Here is a 22,798-nt window from a genome sequence, read left to right as displayed (position 1 = left end):
GTGTAAGGTTCATATATCCAGAATATTACTGTTACTACAACACAAATAACACAAGCTGCATACAAAAGAAAGCTATTCAGCTGGTTGATATATAAGACACACCCATCAATAGGCTACAATCACCAAGGGAGGCTGTGTATGGTCACTCAACTTGATTAAAATACCAGCTACTTTCTCCTCAAATCTAAACTCAATGTCTTTAACAAAAAATACATTAGATAATACAACCCCAGAAACCCCTAATAAGGAAGGGTGGTCATGGCTGAGGTTCTTTTGGTTGCAAGTTTGGTTGACCTAGGTTTAAACAATAACCACTAGCACAAATTCAGTCACTTCTCAGAATGGTTTTTTCTATTGCTACTAACTATAATGGCATCTACTAATCTCTATATTACCCAAGACATTTCCCCCATTCATGTCTTCCTAAAGAACTGCAATATCCTCTACCCATGACTCCCAGCCTCAACATCAACTGCACTGATCTCACTAGACTGAGTAAAACCTACAAAAGTCAGATACACAACCCTTCCTTCTCCTCCATCTAATTAAAAAATAACATACAATCACAACTGTTTAAATTGGCAATCGTGATGAAAGTACACAATGCACATCTATCACAAAAGAGTGTAGACAAAGTTAATATTTAATATTCCCATATTGCAGTGTTCATGGTCTGGGGAAAATTATCCTCAATGGAAGCATTAAATATTGACTGACTTCTCAGGCTTTCAACATAAATGTTTTTCTTATACAGTAAAAGTGTCGTACCCAGATCTGTACTTATATATACAACACTTGCACTAAATCTGTGACTGAAGTTTGATGTCTAGTGACAGTACTTCTTCCATTACTTTCTGAAAAAGGGATGGCTGTCACAACTTCCCAACTTTGCATCCTAGCATCAATAAAGATGACCATCAGAAAATAAATACTATCAACCGCAAAAAGCAAAACAACTGAATGCCACATTCAATGAATAATATATGTACGTATGTATGCATATGTGTATACTGCAAATAATTGCAATTGCCTTCCACTCACAATATATTATGTTTGAGGTACACAAGTATCATATTCACAGGGCACATTTATGATCAATGGGCACTTTTGATTGTACACATGGTACATTTATCCCACAAATAAACATATCAAGTTATGTACTTCCCACACAAATTTATATTGAGTACTTTTGTTTTTGTAGAATAAAAAAAGTATGTACATACATATATCATGAACATCATAATTTTAATGTCGATTTTTCCATGCTCACTTGGGTTCACAGAAATGTGTTGAAGCTGACTTCTCTATGAGTGGATGCCCTTCCTATTGCCAACCTTAATCTGTTTCCAAGTAAGGTAACATTTCCCTATGACCAGACATGATTGGAAACAAAGGATATTGCCTGAATGATGGTGACACTCATTTACAATTGTCCCATAAAGTCAAAGAAAGGCAACCCTAACATGCATGAAAATGCATGCAAGCATATACATAAATATATATACAATGGGATTCTTTCAGTTTCTATCTACAAATTCCACTCACAAAGCTTTGGTTGACCCAGGATTACAGTAGGACACACTTGCCCAAGGTGCCACATAGTGGGACTGAACCTGAAACAACGTGGTTGGGAAACAAACTTGTTACCATACATGTATATACATATATATTTTACATGCATGCACACTTACATATATATATATATATATAAGCCTACATATAGTTAACACAATTTTTGGTCTGTCTGAACTTCCTTTTGTACAGTGCATGTGCAGAAACAAAACAAGGTAGACAGTGACACTGGTATGAGAACGTTTAACCTGTTAGCATTTAAAGCTGGCCATATCCAGCCAAAATATTTAAACCAGCCAGATCTGGCTTCTCACACCTACCCTACAATGTCATTCTAAAAAGAAACAATCATATCATTGAAATCTTGAAGCTATGAGATAATATATCATTAATTCAAAACAATGTCAAAAAATAAACAATACATTTCACAAAATGATCTGAATGCTTAAAAGGTTGATCTTTTAACATTTAAACTAGCCATATAAGCCCAAAATATTCTGCTTGTTTTATGTTCAAACTGACCAGATTCAGCCTCTCACACCTACCCTAAAACGTCATTCTAAGAATATACAATCATATCATTGAAATCTCAAAGCTACAAGATAAAACCTGATTAATTCAAAATAATGTGAACAGATAAGCTTTACTTTTTACAGAATAATGGGAATGCTAAAGGGTTAAGCAAAACCAGAAAATGCAACATCTTTATTGCAATCTTTTCAACCAATCAAATCAGGTGCTACCATTCACTCTGAAACTCGCAGTACACTGCCATTAATAACAGAATGAAAAGAAGAGCAAGAACAACAAAATATAGAGATTGAAGTAAAGGGTAACCATTCTTTAGTTTGATGTTCAAACATCCGTAATTGCAGCTTATATAAAACCAACATACCATTACAGAAAAGTTAAGCCACAATGCACGTAATATAGCAAAGGAATATTGCTCCATAAATATCTAAACATTGCATTAACTGTAACATGCATCTATATATACACACACATACAAATGCATATACACATGCATATGTACACACACACACACACCTATGTATCTCTACATTTGTAGATATATATATATATATATATATATATATACACATACATACATATCTATACATACACTTACACATGTATTTATATATGTACACACATGCTTATACATTTATATAGATACACACACACGCACACATTAAATCTTCCTATCTGAAAATTAGATCAGCATTACTTTCAAAGATCTAATACGGTTTTCGCATGCAACTGGCAGCAAACATGTGATGTAACTGAACATTTCATTATATTTAATGTTGCTTAAAACATAGGTTTTCAACCAAATTAAAAAGGACGTTTCTAAGATAAACTTTTATCCGGAAATATTTAAGGTGAGCTTTGAAGTTTAGCCTGGAACAAAAATTTACTCGACAACTTGTGACTTTGGCAATAACATGTATTTAAAAATTTATGTTGTTTGGGTTTCGGTTGTCATAAATTCCAATGTTTTAATCAATGCTTCTTCTCTCTCCCTTTCGCTCTTTCCCGTGTGTATGTGTGTATATGTGTCTGTGTGTGTGCATGTGGGCAATATGTAATACTTTTATTTACTAATCTAAAATAATTGGAGAAGGCTGGATATATCTATTGCAATTATACAACACAGCAATTATTTTGCTGCCACCACGGAGTGCTGAAATGTGGCATTTAATCAATAGTGAGGAAATACCACATAAACAATCTAAATTGAAGACAGAAACACAGTGGAAGGTTAAATGTTTTCAGGATTGGTGAGAAACACCTAAAGCTATTTTTTCTCTTTTTTAAACAAGATTACATGTCTTGGAATAGAATTAATTCAAACCTAAATTTCGAGTAGCAACCAATGTTCACTATACTATCTAAGGAAACATTTTTATAAAAGAAGAAAAAAAAATGAAGAATTTAAAAAAAATGTTTATAAATTAAATTATATTAAATCAAAAATAAAAGCAAGATCAAATCATATAGATATATGAAAATTAAGACAAAATTGTGAAAATTAATGGGGAAAAGTAGCACTGTTTCTTAAAATATTTGAGATGAAGGTATGTTAGAAAGAAAATATTAACAGGTGTATGAAATAAGGAGGTTATAATTTATTCCCACTCAAAAGTAAATGTGTTAGGACACAAAACACTGCATTATTTACCATGAGGACTCTCATATATGGACTTGTAATGCATATAAGTACTGGTGTTTATATTGCTAGTGGGGAATCATCGTTAACTATCGCAAAAGAGAAAGTTGTATTTGAAAAAGGTATATTCCAGGAAGTGATTTTTTTTTTTAATGGGATTACACCCCATGGAAATATGAAAGTGTCTCAGCATGTAGAGTTAGATTGTTTAGCATTAGACCAGATATGTTCAAGCAGGCCTATGATCAACGCCTTTTTTAAATACCAACATTTTTTTAGCGTAAAAGAAGCTCAAAGAAGGAATTAAATTTCCTTCATTTAACCACCTTAATGTTATGATTATAATTATTTTACGTATTCTATTCTATATCACACTCGATGTAAGATGAAAATAAAAAACAAAAAACTTAATGCTTTAGTAATTTACCCTATTAAATGTCACCTTTGCTACCATAAAAGGAATTATTACTTCATTTTTAACAATTATCCTAATAATGCCAATAGTATAGAAACATTACTTACAAAGGATTTTTTTCCCCCATTTTGTAATAGGCATGAAATTAAAAGAGCAAAGTATAAATATTTTGCAAAGAAATGCACTGGTTTCTCTTAGAAATTCTGTTATATTTTCAGTAGATAGATTCAGTTTTTGACAAAAACATGCTTCTTTCATTTACTTTATTGTGCTACATTTGAGTAAGTGTTTTATCTCTTCTTTACTTTTTTTTTTTTTTTGGTTGGATGACCTGAATAACCAATCAGTGCCTACGCTCTCAAAATTTATTAGTTATTCAGTAGTACATTTGTATTTTGATGAAAAGAGGTTACAGAGAACCAGTTACAACTTTATGAGGTCCTTTCCACAATGATCTGACATACTGTTTGTTATTTTTTGGGGTTTTTTTTTCTTTAGAGCTTAAACATAAGCATTCTGACATATATGTTGTATTTGCATAATAAATAAGTAAATAAACGTAGAGATTTTCACTGAATAGCATTGTTAATATTTTACAATATGTAATATATGTATCCTTTTCCTGACAGCAGAAAGTGAATTTTCAATAAAATCAATACTTTTATGTTTTGAAAACCTTCCACACAGCTGCACAGACTGTCATATTTATTTTCTTTATGATTCTAGAAAGCTCAAGCAGTTAGGTTAATGCTGAAAAGACAGTCTATATAATATGCTAAGTACACAGTTCAGAACTTCAGGGTTTTGTGCTCAAACACATTGGTGTTTCTTTTCATTCATGTCAGTAATATACCATAGGTAAGAAGACAAAGACTTCTTTGTGTTAAACAAAGAGAAAACAGGAAAAAAAATATTCCAGAAAACAAATGGTGAAATGTTACACTATCGATAGAAGTAATACTAGATTGATCAAACAACAAGAGTTACAATCTATTTTTATGCAAGTAAAGTCTGAACTTCACTTTAGATTCAGAGGCTCTGGTTTCCATTTTGACTTCTTAAACCGAACAGCTGTTTAGATAAGATGTTATTTTGAATACATGTCTAGATAGGATTTCTCATTATAGAAAAAAAAAAGTGTACTTTGAAATGATGCTGATGATGGCATCTGGATACTTTTTAAACTCGATTAAAGAAAATTCTACCATTTTCTAGAAGGAATTTTAAGAAGTAAAATCTTTGTTTGCTGGAAATCTTTTCAAGATAAAGTACTTTCTACAACTCTAATTATAATACTGACACGTATAATCATACTTGAAGATAATTACATTCGTCTATTTTGTTAGCTGCTCCAAAGAATTTCCTACAATTGAATTTGAATTTATGTGCTACTAACCAATTCATGATTTTCTGAATCTAATTAAAAAAAAAAATGCCACATGAGCTTTTCATATAATAACCTCTATTGAAATTAGACAGCAGTCTAGCTTCAGTACCTAACTATTTTCTCTTTCAGAATTACTTCACAACACAAATGATAATAAGTCAATGTTGCAAAGAATTTGCCTCTCTAAGTAAGATAACACTATTGGGATATACTAGCATGGATAGACTGGAAAATTCTACAATCTGTAAAATTCATAAGCTTTTCTTAATCATTACAAAGATTTGATTCAGATATTGGACCAATAGATTTGAATCAATTAGTCCAATATCTGAAAGCATTCTGATAGGTTTAAAATTCTGTGTATGTTTGTTTAACCCTTCTGTAACCATATTTCTATTGATTCAATTATGAATTTAATAAAATAACTTTGTCGTTATTAATGTGGAAGAGAGAGACCCAGGAAAACATGGGAAAAGTACTGAAGGGCAATCTCAAAACGTTAAACCTTACAAAGAGGATGACAGAGGACCAAGATATGTGGCACATTTCTGTACTCAAGAAGACCCACCCACCACAACAAAGCCAAGGTGCCACATAAAAAGCAACCACTCTACAGAGTATACTGGGCACTTAGATTCTGCAGTATCAAATCATGTGCTTTGTTACAGACAGTGCAGAAATACAGTGAAATACAATCATTGGAAATATATGAAACAATAGAATAAATTGTTTTCTCGGATCTTTAATTCTAGCAATCTCAGCGTAGATCTTTCTGAAGCTGTGTGATTAAGAAGCTTGTTTCCCAACCATATGGTTGTGGACTCAGTCCCATTGCATGGCACCTTCTACTACAATCCTGGGCCAAGCCTTGTGAGTGAATTTGGTAGATGGAAACTGAAAGAAGCCTGTATATCTATAAATATGTATGCATCTGTGTGTGTATTAGTGTGTACTTTTGTTGAGAAATCACGTGATGAATGTAAATGAGCATCATCATCATAAAAGCAAGGTTATTCATTCCTTTAATTATGGAAAAATATTACCTTGCTAGAAAATAGTTGAGGGTTGGCAACAAGAGGGGCATCTGGCTGTAGAAAAACTGTATTCCATCAACAAATTCCATCTGACCCATGCAAACATGGAAAAGTGGATGTTAAATGATGGTGATAAGATATCATTATTGTAATTTTCTCCAAAAATTATCTTGAAAAATCATTTTCAGCTAATAATATATTTTATGTTTTTCATATATGTCTAGATATAGTTAAGCATAGAAAAGTGCTTTTTTTTTTATATAATTTTTAAATGTTTTAATGTAATTTCAAAATGTGTAATTTGTAATTAAAAGAATCTTTTTAAGAGTCAAACATTGATTCAAGCACTAAATATTATAAGCAGAAAGTGATTATGCCAGGTTCAAACCTTTTCCCTGGAGTTTTAGCAATGTAGGTATAATTAAGAATCAAAATAAAACTTTACAGTGCAGACCACACGAATAAAACATCAACATAAATATACCATAATAGGAGATGGCAGAGACAATTAAAAAATGGCTGCACACTTCACACAGAAGTCAAAAGAATTTAATACCATGAACAAATCATTTTTACAATTTTTGTGAAATCTGTCTGTCTGTGACATAATTTCTGGTTGGGTTCACAACTCTCCCTCTTTCTCCCATTGTATGTATGTTCACAGGCACACACATTATATTTCTCAGCACAGTTGTCAAATATATTAAGCTACCACTTTTGAAAATAAAAATAAAAGTCTCAAAAAAGTTAATTTCGAAGTGAAAAAAAAAAAATTATGAATCTCCATTCTTTGAATTTCTCTTTAAAAAAAAAAAACAACTAATAAATGAATAAATAATAGTTTTTCTTTACCATACTACTAACATGTTCACATATGGTCAGTTGTATCATTCTCAGTAGAGTTTGGGGATCTGTCAAAGGTAAAGATTTTTGCCAGTTAAAGTCAATACCAAATAGACCTAACAGACAGCCTAATTATAAAAATGTTAAATTCACTGAAAACATTGTCTACATAGACGTTGTTGATTGTCAACATTTCCTGTCTGTGATTTGTTGTACATAATGTCATATACAGAAATAAAAATGAATAGAAACTAACTAATATATTTTGACCTATTGACTGTTTCTTTTATTTCGATATTGTTTTACACTGTGAAGTATATTTGCCATCTAAATATGGCTAACTACTAAGGGTGGATGTTACTGTAGCTTGTAGCCCCAGGAGAACATATTCTCTAGCTGGCTATTGACACATTTTCTGTGCCCTATCGGTATTGGCAAAGGGAGGTCATCCTTCCCTCGTCAACCTAAGTGATACGCACGGACTGCAGTTTCTGGGTATTGACCTGTCATCAGCGCACGACAATCACAGGTTTTCGATGGAAGGGTCCCAATGCAAATACATATATCCTTTTTCCAGTGATCTTGAAAAAGTGTTAACAAGCAATAATAAATCTCTGAACAAGGTATAGACAGTAACTGCACGACAATGTGCAGTTACTGTCTATACTTTGTTCAGAGATTTATTATTGCTTGTTTTACACTCTTTTACTTAATTTTTTGTTGAATTGAATATATATATATATATATATATATACACACCTATATTTCAGTGAAACAAAGTATTACTTACTCTGGGCATAAGCCACAGGTCATGCACTAGTTATAATTAGACTCAACTAACCCAAATTTGTTAACTGCCAGCATCTTTCAGGCTGAAATATGATACTAATCAGTGAAATATCAATATAGCTAGGATAGCTTTTGTTCTACACCATCAGTTGTTTTATCAATAGACCTTTTAAAACATTACACTTATTACAAACAAATGTTACCATACTAACCTAAATCCTTTTCCTAACTCTTCTTTATAAAGATAACTCTAAATCTAGCTATTTATAGTTTGAGCTGAATAAAACTAAAATAACAACATCAACAAAAATAATAGCATCACCTTCACAATATGTTTTGTTGCATTCATTTGTAGCACTTAGGCTTTCTATAAAACAATGAGAAGATTTATCGAAATATTTATTTTCCTTTAATGAGCATATTCCAATAAATACAGAATGTAATGGCTTTTCCTAGTTTTTCTTCTACATTTAATTTATTTATTTGTAAAAATCTGGAATAACAGAATGGCAACAACAAACTATTTTTTAAAAAAATACAAACAGAGATAAAATATTTCTTTGAAGGGAAAGCAGGGAAAATAATTTTCACTTCATAAAAAGTCTCCTGTGTTCTTTAAGATAAACAGCTTCTGGTTCATTGGGACTAAATAAAAGTGGTTTTCTCTCACCAGTGAAAGTAAAGTGATACATAATTATACACACATGTTCAATTTACTCACTGAACAGAAACTACATTCTGAAAATATAAGCTACATACTATGAAGTGTCTCTATATCAAAGAGACAAAGTTACTCATGATCACCTTGCGGAACATATGGAAAACTACTTTTTTAATACTTATAAATGATAGTGCAGTGAATTTACAGAAGCAGAAAACCAATAAAGAATGTATGGAATAATTTTTTTCATTGCTAGGTTAGTGTTTGAAACATAAATCAACATGAAATTTTGGTGGGAACTTTTAACACGAATCACTTTCAAACAGAAAGGATTGAACTAAAGTACTAATAGTTTCCTCAAGAGATTTAGTATCAAAATGGTTAATCTTACTTTAATAGGATTACTGCCATACCTGACTGACTGTTGAGTCAATAAATTAAGTATCAGTAACATATTGGGATCAGGTCAATGGTCTGCAAACTATATCTGTACAGAAATTTCCTGTGTTATGTCAAAAGAATGCGAGGAAAATTAGTTGAATTGTAACAAGACAGGAAAGAGAAATAGATACTATCGCATTTAGTTTGTATGTCAAACAATATTCTTTCATTCTTTTACTCGTTTCAGCCATGCTGGAGCACCGCCTTTAGTCGAAGAAATTGACCTCAGGACTTTTTCTCTGTAAGTCTAGCCCTTATTCTATCAGTCTCTTTTGTCAAACTGCTAAGTTTCGGGGACGTAAACACACCAGCATCGGTTGTCAAGCGATGGAGGGGGGACAAACACAGACACACACATATATATAAATATATATATGACAGTCTTCTTTCAGTTTCCATCAACCAAATCCACTTACATGGCTTTGATCAGCCCAAGGATATAGTAGAAGACACTTGCCCAAGTTGCCACGTAGTGGGACTGAAACCAGAACTACGTAGTTAGGAAGCAAGCTTCTTACCACACAGCCACACCTGTGCCTATAAAGTTAAATAACATAAAGGTTTCTTTTACCTCTCTCAGAAACTATTAGTAATATTACAAATGACTCAATCAAGTATGTCTATGAAACAACAGAAAAAAAAAACACCCATTGTATCAAAGAAATCAATATCAAGTCAACAAGAGAGCCTCTACATGATCACATATTTTACTAGAAACCACAGCTATAACTTCAAAAATCACACTAATATCTTAAATATAGAAAAGACATCTTACATAATTAGTCCAGGATAGCCCTAAAAAGGGAGAATGGCCACAGTGAGAATGCCTTTGAATATAGGCCTCAATTATGCAAGCCCAATATGGTGAATGTTAGCATTGGATACAACAAAAGAAAATGTAAGTTATACATATTTATTTCTTTATTGCCCACAGGGGGCTAAACACAGAGGGGACAAACAAGGGCTTAAGTCAGTTACATTGACCCCAGTGCGTAACTGGTACTTAATTTATCGACCCCAAAAGGATGAAAGGCAAAGTCGACCTCGGCGGAATTTGAACTCAGAACGTAACGGCAGTCGAAATACCGCGAAGCATTTCACCCGACGTGCTAACGATTCTGCCAGCTCACCGTCCGTAAGTTGTACATATGCTAATTGAAGACCATCTAAAGCAGAGATTCTCAACATGGTACATTCCCACCAAGGGAGCATTGGGCATGTCAAAAGGGACATTAGGCTTTAGGAGGCAGTGAGGTAACACAACTAACATGCTAAATTTTACCTGTAGTAGTAATTTAATATTGTATATGATAAAACTAGTAATGGTCATTTGGTCATTAAAACAAAATGAGATCTCATCAGGCACAGGGAAGTCAAACTTACAACTTAATTTTTTTTTAATCATGTCACTATTAAAAGCTTAATACAATCCATTTTTAGAGTAAAATTTATAATTATCATCCGTGTTAAGTTAGATAACAAACATAGTAAATTTTATCTATAGTAGTAATTATAGAACATATGATAAAACTAGTAATGGTTATTAAAATAAAGTGAGATCTCATTAGGTACAGGAAAGTCATTAACTTGCAATGCTTAAAGTAAACTTACAACTTCTGTCTTTGTCAGTTTATCGTTTCACTGTAAAAACTTATACAATCCATATTTAGAGTAAAATTTATAAATTATCATCCATGTGATGTTAGTTTAGTTGTGATACCTCACTCACCACTTAAGTGAGTGCTAGGCATAACAACTACTTAAACGAGGGACTCTACAAAGAAAATGGTTAAGAACCACTGATCTATATCACGAGAGAAAAATACTGTAAAGTACAACTGCAATCATACATTCTGGTTTCGCAATAGAAGTTATTTATATCACCATAATTATCCTTCACCTTTTGCTTACTTGTCTCAGTCACTGAACTATGGCCATGCTGGGATACCACTTGGAAAGGTGTTTTTCTTTTTAGGGGTGGGGGTTCAGTTGAACAAGTCAGCTCCAGTACTTATTTTTTAAGTCTGGTACTTATCCTATCAGTTGTCTTCACTGAATCTCGAGGTCAAAGGGATGTAAACAAACCAACATCAGTTGTCAAGTGGTAGAGTGAGATGGAGTGGGTGGAGGGCAAACAGACACGAAAACACACACACACACACACACACATATATGTATAACAGGTTATCACAGTTTCCATTTGCCAAATTTACTCCCAAAGTATTATTAGTTGGTCTGGAGCTATTTGTGGTAGTCACTTGCCTGACTGAACCCAAAACCGTGTGGTTGCAAAATGAGCTTCTGGATGACATAACCACGTCTGTATCTAACTACAGATCCAGAATATAAATGAAAAGTTAAGCCAAATCTACTCACAAAAATTCAACAAAAAAACTCATGCATAGAAAACCAGGAAATGACACTGAAAAAAACTGACTAGTTGAGGATGTGATTCACAGTTATCAGCTTCACACAGTACAACAGAAGTTGCGGGACTTGGTGGTTAAGGTATTCGGTTCATGATCATAAGGTCGCAAGTTCAATTCCTGGTGGTGTGTTGTGTCCTTGACCGAGACATTTTATTTCACATTGCTCCAGTCCAGTCAGCTAGCAAAAGTGAGTAGTACCTGTATTTCAAAGAGTCAGCCTTGTCACATACTGTCACACTAAATCTCCCTGAAAACTATGTTAAGGGCATATGTATCCATGGAGTACTCAGCCACTTGTACATTAATTTCATGAGGAAGTTATTTCATTGATTGGATCAACTGGAACCATCGTCATCGTAACTGACAGAGTGCCAGTTACAGTACTGTAAAACTACTCACCACCAGACCAGCTCAAAATCAGTAAGAAAGAAGAATGTCTACCATAAGAAACAAAGATGTTTACAAGCACATTTGTGCTGTAGGTTTTAGGCCATACTATATGTCACAGTAGCATAGATCCAGAAATCACCATCATATGTCTTGATTGCAATCACACTCCACATGCTTTCCACTATACAGCTAATCCTACTAATCTAAATATATAGTACCTATAGAATAGCCCCAGGAAAGTGAACAGAATGTCTGCAAATCAAATTTTAACAGTGAACAATTGAGATAACAATGACATATCAAAGGCCTTTGAAACTATAAAAGAAAAACGAAGGATGATAATGATTTTATATATATGTATGTATATCATTATCATCATCATTTAACGTCCGTTTTCCATGCTGTCATAGGTTTGACGGTTTGACCGGGGTCTGGGAAGCCAGGAGGCTGCACCAGGCTCCAGTCTGATCTGGCACTGTTTCTACAGCTGGATGCCCTTCCTAATGCCAACCACTCCATGAGTGTAGTGGGTGCTTTTTATGTGCCACCGGCACAGGGGCCAGAGGAGGCTGGTAACGCCCACAATCAGTATGGGCAGATTTTTGAAATCCAATGAATCTTTATACATTTATACAATTATACAAATGTACTTTTTCAAGGAGATATGATAAACCTAATAACAGATTGTTTATAAAGCTTGAAACACATGTACCACGATATCCTTTGTGTTCTGATTTTAATTCATATTTGATATATATATATATATACTCATTACATGATCATGCCAGCACACATTTCTTACTTGCATATAACACCGGATTCCCAATTTTTCTCTCAACACATGCAATTTGTAGCACATGCACACTGATGTTGAGTAGCCAATAGAGCATGCTAGCTTCATTTCTTTCTAATATTTACATGTCCTCTGTTTTCAGGACCAGGCCAACATATATGTATTATGTTTATACACACACATACATACATACATCTACATTAAACAAAAATGAGCTAAGAGAAATAACTCAGAGTAGTCAGTGGCATGAATATGAGCATAGACCAAAAACCAGATTTGCCAAAACTTTAAAGTCACTATCAACATTATATATAAAATATATACTGTATTTACCAGTGTGCAAGACATACTTTGTTTTTAAATGTATTGAAAATTGCCTCACATCTAATGCAGATTTAATAAGGATGGGACACCGGATATCAAAGGCTAGGGAAAACAGATGAGCATAACTCTGCTAGGTACAATATTTGCTACTAATAATAAAATATTGAAAACAAGCCAAATCATCACAGACTGTTAGCACAAACTTATGAAAAATTGCTTTTAGTACATCACAGTAGTATTGTGGGGTCGTTGCCTCATCTCATTATATATCCTTCCTCAGTATACATAACCCATACCTGATATGTATCTTACATTATTTACTGATTCAATTAAGTATCTTTACAAAACATAAATGGAAAAATTTTCCTAGAAAGATGAAAGGAATATTAAATTTTTATCTGCCAGTCAACTATTTGCAACAAGTGGATGACAACAAAACCATAGCAGTGGCACACCACCTTGGTGGGTGAGCGCTGTTACACAAAACATCACAGCCAGCTTCACATCCTGAATGGCAATTTTCTTAATCAAAATATAATAAACAACTATACAATGGAATTGTAAAAAGATGAAGGTATAATATGATGCTCTTAAAATGTCGTTTACTTATGCTAAGTTAATGGTTTCAAACTTTATTACAGTATACTGTCACAGCATTGCATTTATATACACAGATTTATATAGTTTCCCCGTACAAAACCACTTCAAAACATCTTTCAATAAGTGTATGATAAAACATACTACGGTTTGTTTTTTTTTCCACAAAATATATTAGTAAATTAAGCATGTACCTTATGCAAGAGTGCATCTTATACATCAGCAAATATGGTTTGGTATGTTGGCACTTATCAAACAAGTTTGATGAGCACCAACGCATCAAACTCTCTGACCTTGAGTCACTCTGTTACTTCTGCTAAATATTTATAAAAATATACATATGCTTATATTTTGAGTTCTATTTTTCTTATTTGCACCAACACACACACACATATATACATATATATATATATATATATATATAAGAGACGAAAGTGTACGTACACCGCTATATATATATAAAATACAAAATGGGACAAGAACGCAAGACATCTGGACAGTTAGGTGATACAAAAATGGGACAACAAAACATCCAGATAGACGATACAAAGAAAACAAGGATGGGTCATTCGAAGCTTTCTTTCCTCAGTCGAGTACCAGATTATCTTCACAATTTCGGCTGATTATACTCGAGATTGCTCTAATCCGGCCAGCCCAAAGGAAAAACTAAGCTAAGAGCATTAGATTCCTTGGCAGAAAGCAGCAAATGTATACAAAAACAAGGACGGAAAAAAACAGACAATGTTACACAAATACAATAAAAATAATAACAGGACATAACAACAGGTATCTTTCAACCAAGGACGAATTAAGTTAAGCTGGCGTGTGTGGAAATGAAGCCTTATGGCAGGGACAAAAGATTTCACAGGCACAGGGAGGAATATCGACCAAGAAAGAAAGATCAGGCTTGGCCAAACACCAGTCACATGGGAAGAGAAGAGAGGGAGGTAGAGGCAGTGGGACAAAAGAATTAAGGAGGGGCGAGAAAAAAAATGATGGACACAGTGAAGTGAAAACTGGAGGGAAAGTGAGTGAGAAGAAAAGGCAAAGAAATGTAAGAGAGGGAGAACGAAAGAACAAAGAGTGGAATGAACAAATAAGCATGAAAGGGCTGATAGACAGAAATAGAGTTGTGTGTGTGTGTATATATATATATATATATATATATATATACACACACACATTAAAAAAAGTGTGTGTGTATATATATATACACACACACATTAAAAAAAAGGCAGTGAGCTGACAGAATTGTTAGCATGCTGGGCAAAATGCTTAGTGATATTTCATCTGCTACAACGTTCTGAGTTCAAATTCTACTGAGGTTGACTTTGCCTGTCATCCTTTTGGGCTCGATAGATTAAGTACCAGTTGAGTACTAGAGTTGATGTAATCGACTGTCCCCCTCCCCACCAAATGCAGGCCTTGTGCCTATAGTAGTAGAAAGGATTATTATTATTAAACATATAAGTGTGTTGGCACTTATATGTTTGATAAGTGCCAATGCACCACACTCTCTGACCTTGAGTTATTCTGTTACTTCTAAATCATCATCATTGTTTAGCATCCGTTTTCCATGCTAGCATGGGTTGGACAGTTCAACTGGGGTCTGGGAAGCCAGAAGGCTGCACCAGGCCCAGTTTGATCTGGCAATGTTTCTACGGCTGGATGCCCTTCCTAACGCCAACCACTCCGTGATTGTAGTGGGTACTTTTTACATGCCACGGGCACAGAGGCCAGGCGAGGCTGGCAAACGGCCACGATCGGATGGTGCTTTTTACATGTCACAGCCACGTTCAGATGGTTCTCTTACATGCCAACAGCACTGGTATCACAGCTACAATTTCCATTGATGTTGATCGATTTCGATTTTGATTCTCACTAAATATTTATAAAAATATGCATATACTCATATTTTGAGTTCTATTTTTCTTGTTTGCATCACCATGCCTATATATATCTATACACATTAGAACTACAAGAGAAATTCTAGACTTGGAAACAAAACTCACAATCAAGAGACTTTAATAAAAGTTTCAATATCAAGTAGAAAACATAAGTACACTTCCAGTTTTCAAATGATGCTCTTTAGTACTACAAGCATTGTGTAAGAAGTATGGATAATAAATTTCAACATTCAGGGGCACAATTACCATTTGATTGATTCTCTTTTGTCCCAATGTAATAAAGAGCCAAATTTCAGCACCTGGGCAAAACCAGGTACCTTTGCTTACAGATTAATATCATTTCAGTTAGCCTTGATTCATAAAGTGTCTTGGCTATGGATTCATAAAGTATCTTCCAGAATTAAGGAAATTATTCAAATTATATATAATTAGGTTGCTAATCTAGCAACTAGTCTATTTGACCACCTACAATTGATCTCCAGAAGAATATTTTGTACTTATTTTTTCTATCAATCCTTAAATGACAAAAGTTAAGAACACCACATGGTGACATGTTACAATAAGAATTATGACTGATCCAACAAGGGAACTGTTATGCAATCACCTAACCTGTTAAAAACAGGAGAAATCTCCCTCAAATCACACCCTAAATAATAAAAAGGATACATTAGATAATGTGGTCCGACATGCACTGTACTTAGTAAAAGGATGGGATGATCATAATTGAAACAATTTTGATTATGGATCTGCTTGATCAGAACTAATTTGGAGCTTAGCAACAACAACAAACATTGAAGTAGATATATTCTTTTACTTGTTTCAGTTATTTGACAGTGGCCATGCTGAAGCAGCACCTTGAAAAGTCTGTTTAGTTGAATAAATTGACAACAGGACTTGCTTTTAAGCTTAGTATTTATTCTATCGGTCTCTTTTGGCAAACCACTAAGTTACAGGGGTGTAAATATGCCAATTGTCAAGTGAAGATGGGGAACAAAAACAGACACACATGCATATATATATGCGTGTGTGACGGGCTTCTTTCAGTTTCTATCTACCAAATCGACTCTCAAGACTTTGGTCAGTCTGAGGCTATAGTAGAAGACACTTGCCCAAGGTTCCATGCAGAGGGATTGAAACCTGAATCATGTGGTTGAGAAGCAGGCTTCTTACCAGACAGCCGTGCCTGTGTCTATATATATATATAGGGAGAATTCACCAAAAAAAAACAAAAGACGAAGGCAGGTGATGTGGACAACAAACAGATGTATTAATTTAATGCTCGGGAAGTGAAAAAGTCTTTAACGTTTCGAGTTTACGCTCTTCCACAGAAAGAAACAAGGAGAGAAAATAAAGAATGTGTAGTGGCTAGCGATCTATTATATATCTATAATTAGTTTTTATTCTCACCATATTTTGACTCAAGGCTACAAATATCTGAGTGGAAAGTAAATTATATCAACCACACTTGATTGATTCCTATTTTATGAACCCAAGAAAAACCAAAAAGTAAGGTCAACCTCTGTGACATTTGAACATGTAGTGTAAAAAGGATTCAAATACATTAAGGCATTTTGTACACTAGCCTACCACATTAGCTTCCACCACTACTTTCCTTTTCATAATAATAAAATTCATTCATGAAGAAAGAGACAAAACATTCTTTTTTAAAAAATAATATTTAGAATAAGCTTAGTAAAGTTTGAAGAAAGTAAGTATTATGAAGTTCTAGATTTTAAAAAAAAGACAGGATAAGGGAATCTTTTGAGGCATAATGTATTTAGAACTACTTTATCCAATATATCCATTTTGTTAGGTGGTAGAACAAGTGGGAGGGAGGTGTAGTTGTTTAGGTGTATTTCAAGCAGGTTGAGCAACCGGGTGGAAGGGCCTTTTTAGCCCATCACATTAAAAAGTTGAAATATGAATTAGGATTTAGGTTAAAATTACACAGTCACTTACAATTTTATATTTCCATTCTATCTAACTTAGGAACTCTTTAAAGAGTAGCGAGGCCTCTTTGTAACTATTGGCTAAAAGAATATCACCAGATTTAAGATCTTCATGCTTCTAATATTGAATCAATTTCTTTATTGCAGGTCAGATAACATACAAAAATTGTAGTATTATAATTAGAAAAGCACTTGAAATATGAATATTAATCAACGCAACTGGATGACAATAAATACAACGCTGTTGAATGCACTCGTCCAGAATATACATTTTCAAAAGAAAAGACCAAAACAGTTCCTTCTTTAAACAAATGAAATATTCTAGCGACGAATCTTCAGAAACAATTTTAACCCTATTTAATAATGTAAGTTATCACATGAAAAGTATATTGCATCTAAAGTTAACTACTTTTTCTGTTACTTCAAGTTCCTCTCCGAAAATGCGTTCGCATACCGAGACTGTTTTCGATACTAACGGAATTATCGTTGGCGTTTATATATTAAACGAAGGGCAGTCAACAGAAACATTCGAGCGTTTTAAACGAGGATTCTTTTCATCCCACTTTCGCCTAATATTCTTCGAATCGCCATATTAAAGCCAAAATAATTCCAAGGGGAGCTAATTATTTTTGTGTCTTTTAACGTTGCCTGAATTTCGAAACAATATTTTTATAAATATCATTTGTTTTGATTTCCAAGACGAAAAGAGGGGAAAAAACACATTTGTACGGAATACAACTCGTTGTTAACCCTTCAAGAGAATATCAATTCCGTCTTTCTCCTCAAAAAAATATTTATACAATTAAAATATAAATTTATTTCGACGTATTCGGCACGAAATAGTAAAAATCTTGTGATGTGTAGAAGTTCTGATTTGAAATATTACGATGCGATTCCGAAAACGATTTCTAAGAAATCGTTAGAAAGATAAAATAAATTCAGAAATATCAATGAATGTTTTGCAAATTAAAATACAAAAATGAGAAAGAAAGAAAGAAAAAAACAATGAAGAATGGATGTAGCACATTAACTTATTAACATTTTCAATGAACCATTGTCAACCTCAATAACAATCTTCGTGAAATTTGATACGGAAAATTCCAAAAATTGCTTAAGTTATGATAAACAGCTACAGTTAAGATTTGGGACAGAATCCGAAATGACATTTCATATACGACAAATACGAACACTTAAAACAGAAGGCAAAAATGATAACAAGAAAAGGGTTAAGGCAGAAACAATGCCGTTTCTAAAAAGGAATGGCTAATGTCAGAATGGCCAGTTTGGTGCCACTGCAGAAAATGAAATATTCTTCTAAAGTAAATCTAGATTACAATGAGTGAACAGCGTAGTAAACGGTGAAACTGAAGGTGATATCAGCGAATACATACATATACATATATACATTTCATATATATATATATATATAACAAGATTATTGTATTAAATAAATAAGCTACACACATTACATGTATATATGGATGGTTGGATAGGTGGATGGATGTTTATTTTAAATTAACATCTATGTAATGATATAGATTTGTGTTGGAGTGTATATGTAAAAACATACACATGCGTGCGTGTGCGTGCGAGCATGCATGAGTATAATTGCAACATTGTTAATTAATAATACAAGTTTAATGGAGTGTGTCATTGATATGTAGTCACAGGTCCAGAATGAGTTTGACTAATGACTAGAAGCATCCCAACCATGACCATCCCGTCAGTTAATCAGATATCGTGTATCTTTTATACGTTATTCAGATGTAACCTTAGAGAGTGGGACATAATTAAAGGGGGAATTTGGCTGCTATTTCTAGCAGGTCGAGCGTGCGCGAGTATTTGTGTCCATGAGTTAATGTCAACGTGCGTAAGAAGTGTTAATTTAATGTTTGTACATGATCTGAGTCACTTCATATGAAATAGGTTAATGTAAATGTACATATGTACGTGTTAAAGCAAAATATTAGCACATGATTTAAGGTGTGCATGTATATATATATGTGCTTGCGTGTGTCTGTGTATGTTTGTATGTTTGAATATTAAAAAAAAATGAAAGAAGGATGACGTGTGACGTGGCATGTCAATATCTGGAATAATAAAAAAAAAAACATCGGATTCGGAAAAGTTAGAACAGAAAATGGGTAAGGCCATTTCAGTGCGAAGAGTTTATAAAGGAGCGTCGTTCGTTTTTAAAGAACTGGGACCATGTCGGAAGGCGTTGCGTGAAAGATCCAGCATGGTGCAAGGAAGAGAGGAGCAGAGCTTTGGCTGTGTGGGTATTGTGTAGAGTCTGCGAGGGTGTGCTTGCATGCATAATTCATATACACACATGTATGTATCGAAGTGTGTCGTATGTTGTGTACATGCACATATGTAAGCACACTAATACATACACACACACACGTGTGTGTATGCTAAACGGTCACGGGAAAACGGGAAACTGAAGAACGACATAAGACTTAGCGTCGAATAAAAAACAAATTCCACTCTATGTATTGAGTACTTATCTCTCGTGTTTGTAAATTTACTGTGTATATAGTGTATACATACATGCAAAGATTCGTGCGTGAGCGTGCGCGCGTGTTTATAAGTGCACTTATGTATAAGGAACGTGTACGTCGCTATTTTTGCTTGCAGTAATGTGATAAAATGTATATTTATGCTAGTGATCACAAGGTCGGAGACTGGGTCGGGTTTCTTTCTTATCGTCCGATTCATCCGTTTAAACACAACAGCATAAATGATTGAATAAAATGGTCATAACGCTTTCTAACTTTAACATTTGTAGTTTTCCAATACATAATACATAAAACTTAAGAGGTAGAATTAAATCTTGTAGATTTAATAAACATTCCAAAAAGTTGGGGTTTTTTTTTATTCCCTCTTTTTTATTTTATTTTCGGTTTACATGCCGAACATTTGAATTACTTTTTACAGAAAATGCTGTTTAAAATAAATACAAGGAGCGCAATAGTCATTCTGACTGAATAATTATATTTATAAAGTACATAGAAATATATTTGTCAATCGTATGTACGTGCGTATACGATTGCAAAATCTAAGCACATACTAAGTTTGATCGCATTAGATTATTCTTTTAAAGTGCTTCTTTATTGCGAAATTTGAAAAACCGGCAACTCTTTTTTACCAGAAAAAAAGTTCTAGTTGGATTGAAAATAATAGTCTGTGGAGGATAGCTTAGTTCTAAAGAAAATTAAAAGGGACAGCGAATGGAATGAATCGGAAAAGGCGCTTTCAATGTCATGTTTATTTTCATTTATTTTTCTTTTCTTTTTTTAGAATCCTATGTTTAGCACGTTTCACAAAAAGAGTAAGAATTGTATATTTCAATAATTATTTTTCTATCCTAAACTGAATACAAAGTAACCGTTCTTTCTAAGTAAATGAACACGGAAATATAAGGACTCTCCCATAGAAAGATGGATTATATTTCACAGACGGACTGAATACAAAAGGGAGCAATTGGCTAACAGAATGGTAAAGTGTACGGATGAAAAGATAAACCGGCCGGTAGAATTATGAGGTGAAAGACATTTATGAACGGGACTCGATGGAAACGTAACTGAACGAGGGAGGAAGAGGGGACAGATGGACAGTAGACAGAGTTAGATGGATAGACTGGCGGATAGGGTCACAGGGATGCAATCGACACACGAAATTTTATTTTATTTCTTTCGTAAATTTGTTTGGTGGTGAGGCAAGCTACCACCCAAACATTTTTCTCAGTTTCTATCATCCAGGAGAATTGATTCAATTGGGTACAACTGAATATCAGACTAGACGGGCAGACTGTACTTGGAAGAGTACAATACTGGTGGCATTAGATGACGAGGTTAGATGGACAGTGAAAGACTGGGTGGGTACACAACACGGACAGTGACAAGACAGAGACAAACGGACAGTCGTTACAGATAAACAAAACGGAGGTTGAGCTGTCAGACGGAAAATGTTTAATGGGCAGACAGGCGAGTCGAGTAGATGGATAAGATATAGGCAGACAACAATAAGAAAACATATATACATAGGAGATAGGTATCTAGAATAAAACAAACTGAAAATAGATTGGAATCGCAAACATGGGGTTAGAAAGTTGAAGTTTAGAGAAGAGAAGGAACGGATAGGCAGGGAGCAGGCAGGCAGACACATGGGACCACGAATAGTCGGACGATAGCTACATAGAGAGAAAGAGGCTAGGTAATGTCAAATATTGAGACCGAGTAAAGCACTCAGCATTCATACATAGGCACTTAGAAAGGCATGGATTAAAATAATGGACATAGTTTAAGTGGGAGCAGGTCTGACATGCAAATGACATGAGACATTACAATAAATACATCAATGAAAACCCACGCACAGAGAAAGTTAAATAGACAGACAGATAAACATGAAGAGAGAACTAACCGAACACATAGATAAAGGAACATTCAGGTAAACATATAAAAGCGGTGGGTCTAAGTTGTGATAGTGAATGTAAGTGAGTTTAAAGAGAATAATGTTTGAAATATTTGGCTGTGGTCAGAGTATGAAACGAAGAAAGAAAACAAAACAAAACTCATGACAGAAAGAAGGAAAAGTAAAGGGCACAGAGAGAATCGGGAAGGAAAAAAAGAGAAAGTAAAAGAATGTCTCACCATTTAAATTGGTACGAAAGACCAAAAATTGACGCTGGATATATAAAAGTGTATATAAATATTTGTATATACACACCACACGTATGTAACGTATATTCCTGTGAAACGTCAAAGTAGCAGTGCGGCTGCTACAACATTACAGACACTTGAAGCAGCGCCACCTGCAGTTTCAAGTTGATCTTCATCTAGTAGTAGTAATAGTAGTAGTAATAGTAATGTTGGTCGCGGTCGCGGTGATAGTAGTAGTAGTAGTAGTAGTAGTGAGTGCGTTGTTGTTGTTGGTGGTGGTTGTGGTGGTGATGTTATTGGTTGGGATCGTGATAATAGTAGAAGTGGTAGTGGTGATGGTTGTAGTAGTAGTAGTAATAGTAGTAGCCGAGGTGCTAGTAGTATTGGTTGTAGTAGTAGTAGTAGTGGTAATCAAAAGTTATAGTAGTAGTAG

The 22,798-nt window shown here is 34.0% G+C and overlaps 1 protein-coding gene across 1 annotated transcript in view; it reads right to left on the bottom strand.

Annotated features, from left to right (window-relative positions):
* The window catches only part of LOC115212779 (oxysterol-binding protein-related protein 8), a 143,312-nt gene extending 120,755 nt beyond the window's left edge, over positions 1 to 22,557 (bottom strand). Inside the window, exon 1 of the mRNA XM_029781464.2 lies at positions 22,357 to 22,557. The gene's annotated coding sequence lies outside the window, so the exon portion shown is untranslated. The remainder of the gene's footprint in view (positions 1 to 22,356) is intronic.
* Positions 22,558 to 22,798: the final 241 nt, after the last annotated feature.

Source organism: Octopus sinensis, linkage group LG6 (assembly GCF_006345805.1).
Source record: "Octopus sinensis linkage group LG6, ASM634580v1, whole genome shotgun sequence".
NCBI classification, from domain to species: domain Eukaryota; kingdom Metazoa; phylum Mollusca; class Cephalopoda; order Octopoda; family Octopodidae; genus Octopus; species Octopus sinensis.
This window is presented reverse-complemented; position numbering and strand designations above follow the sequence as displayed.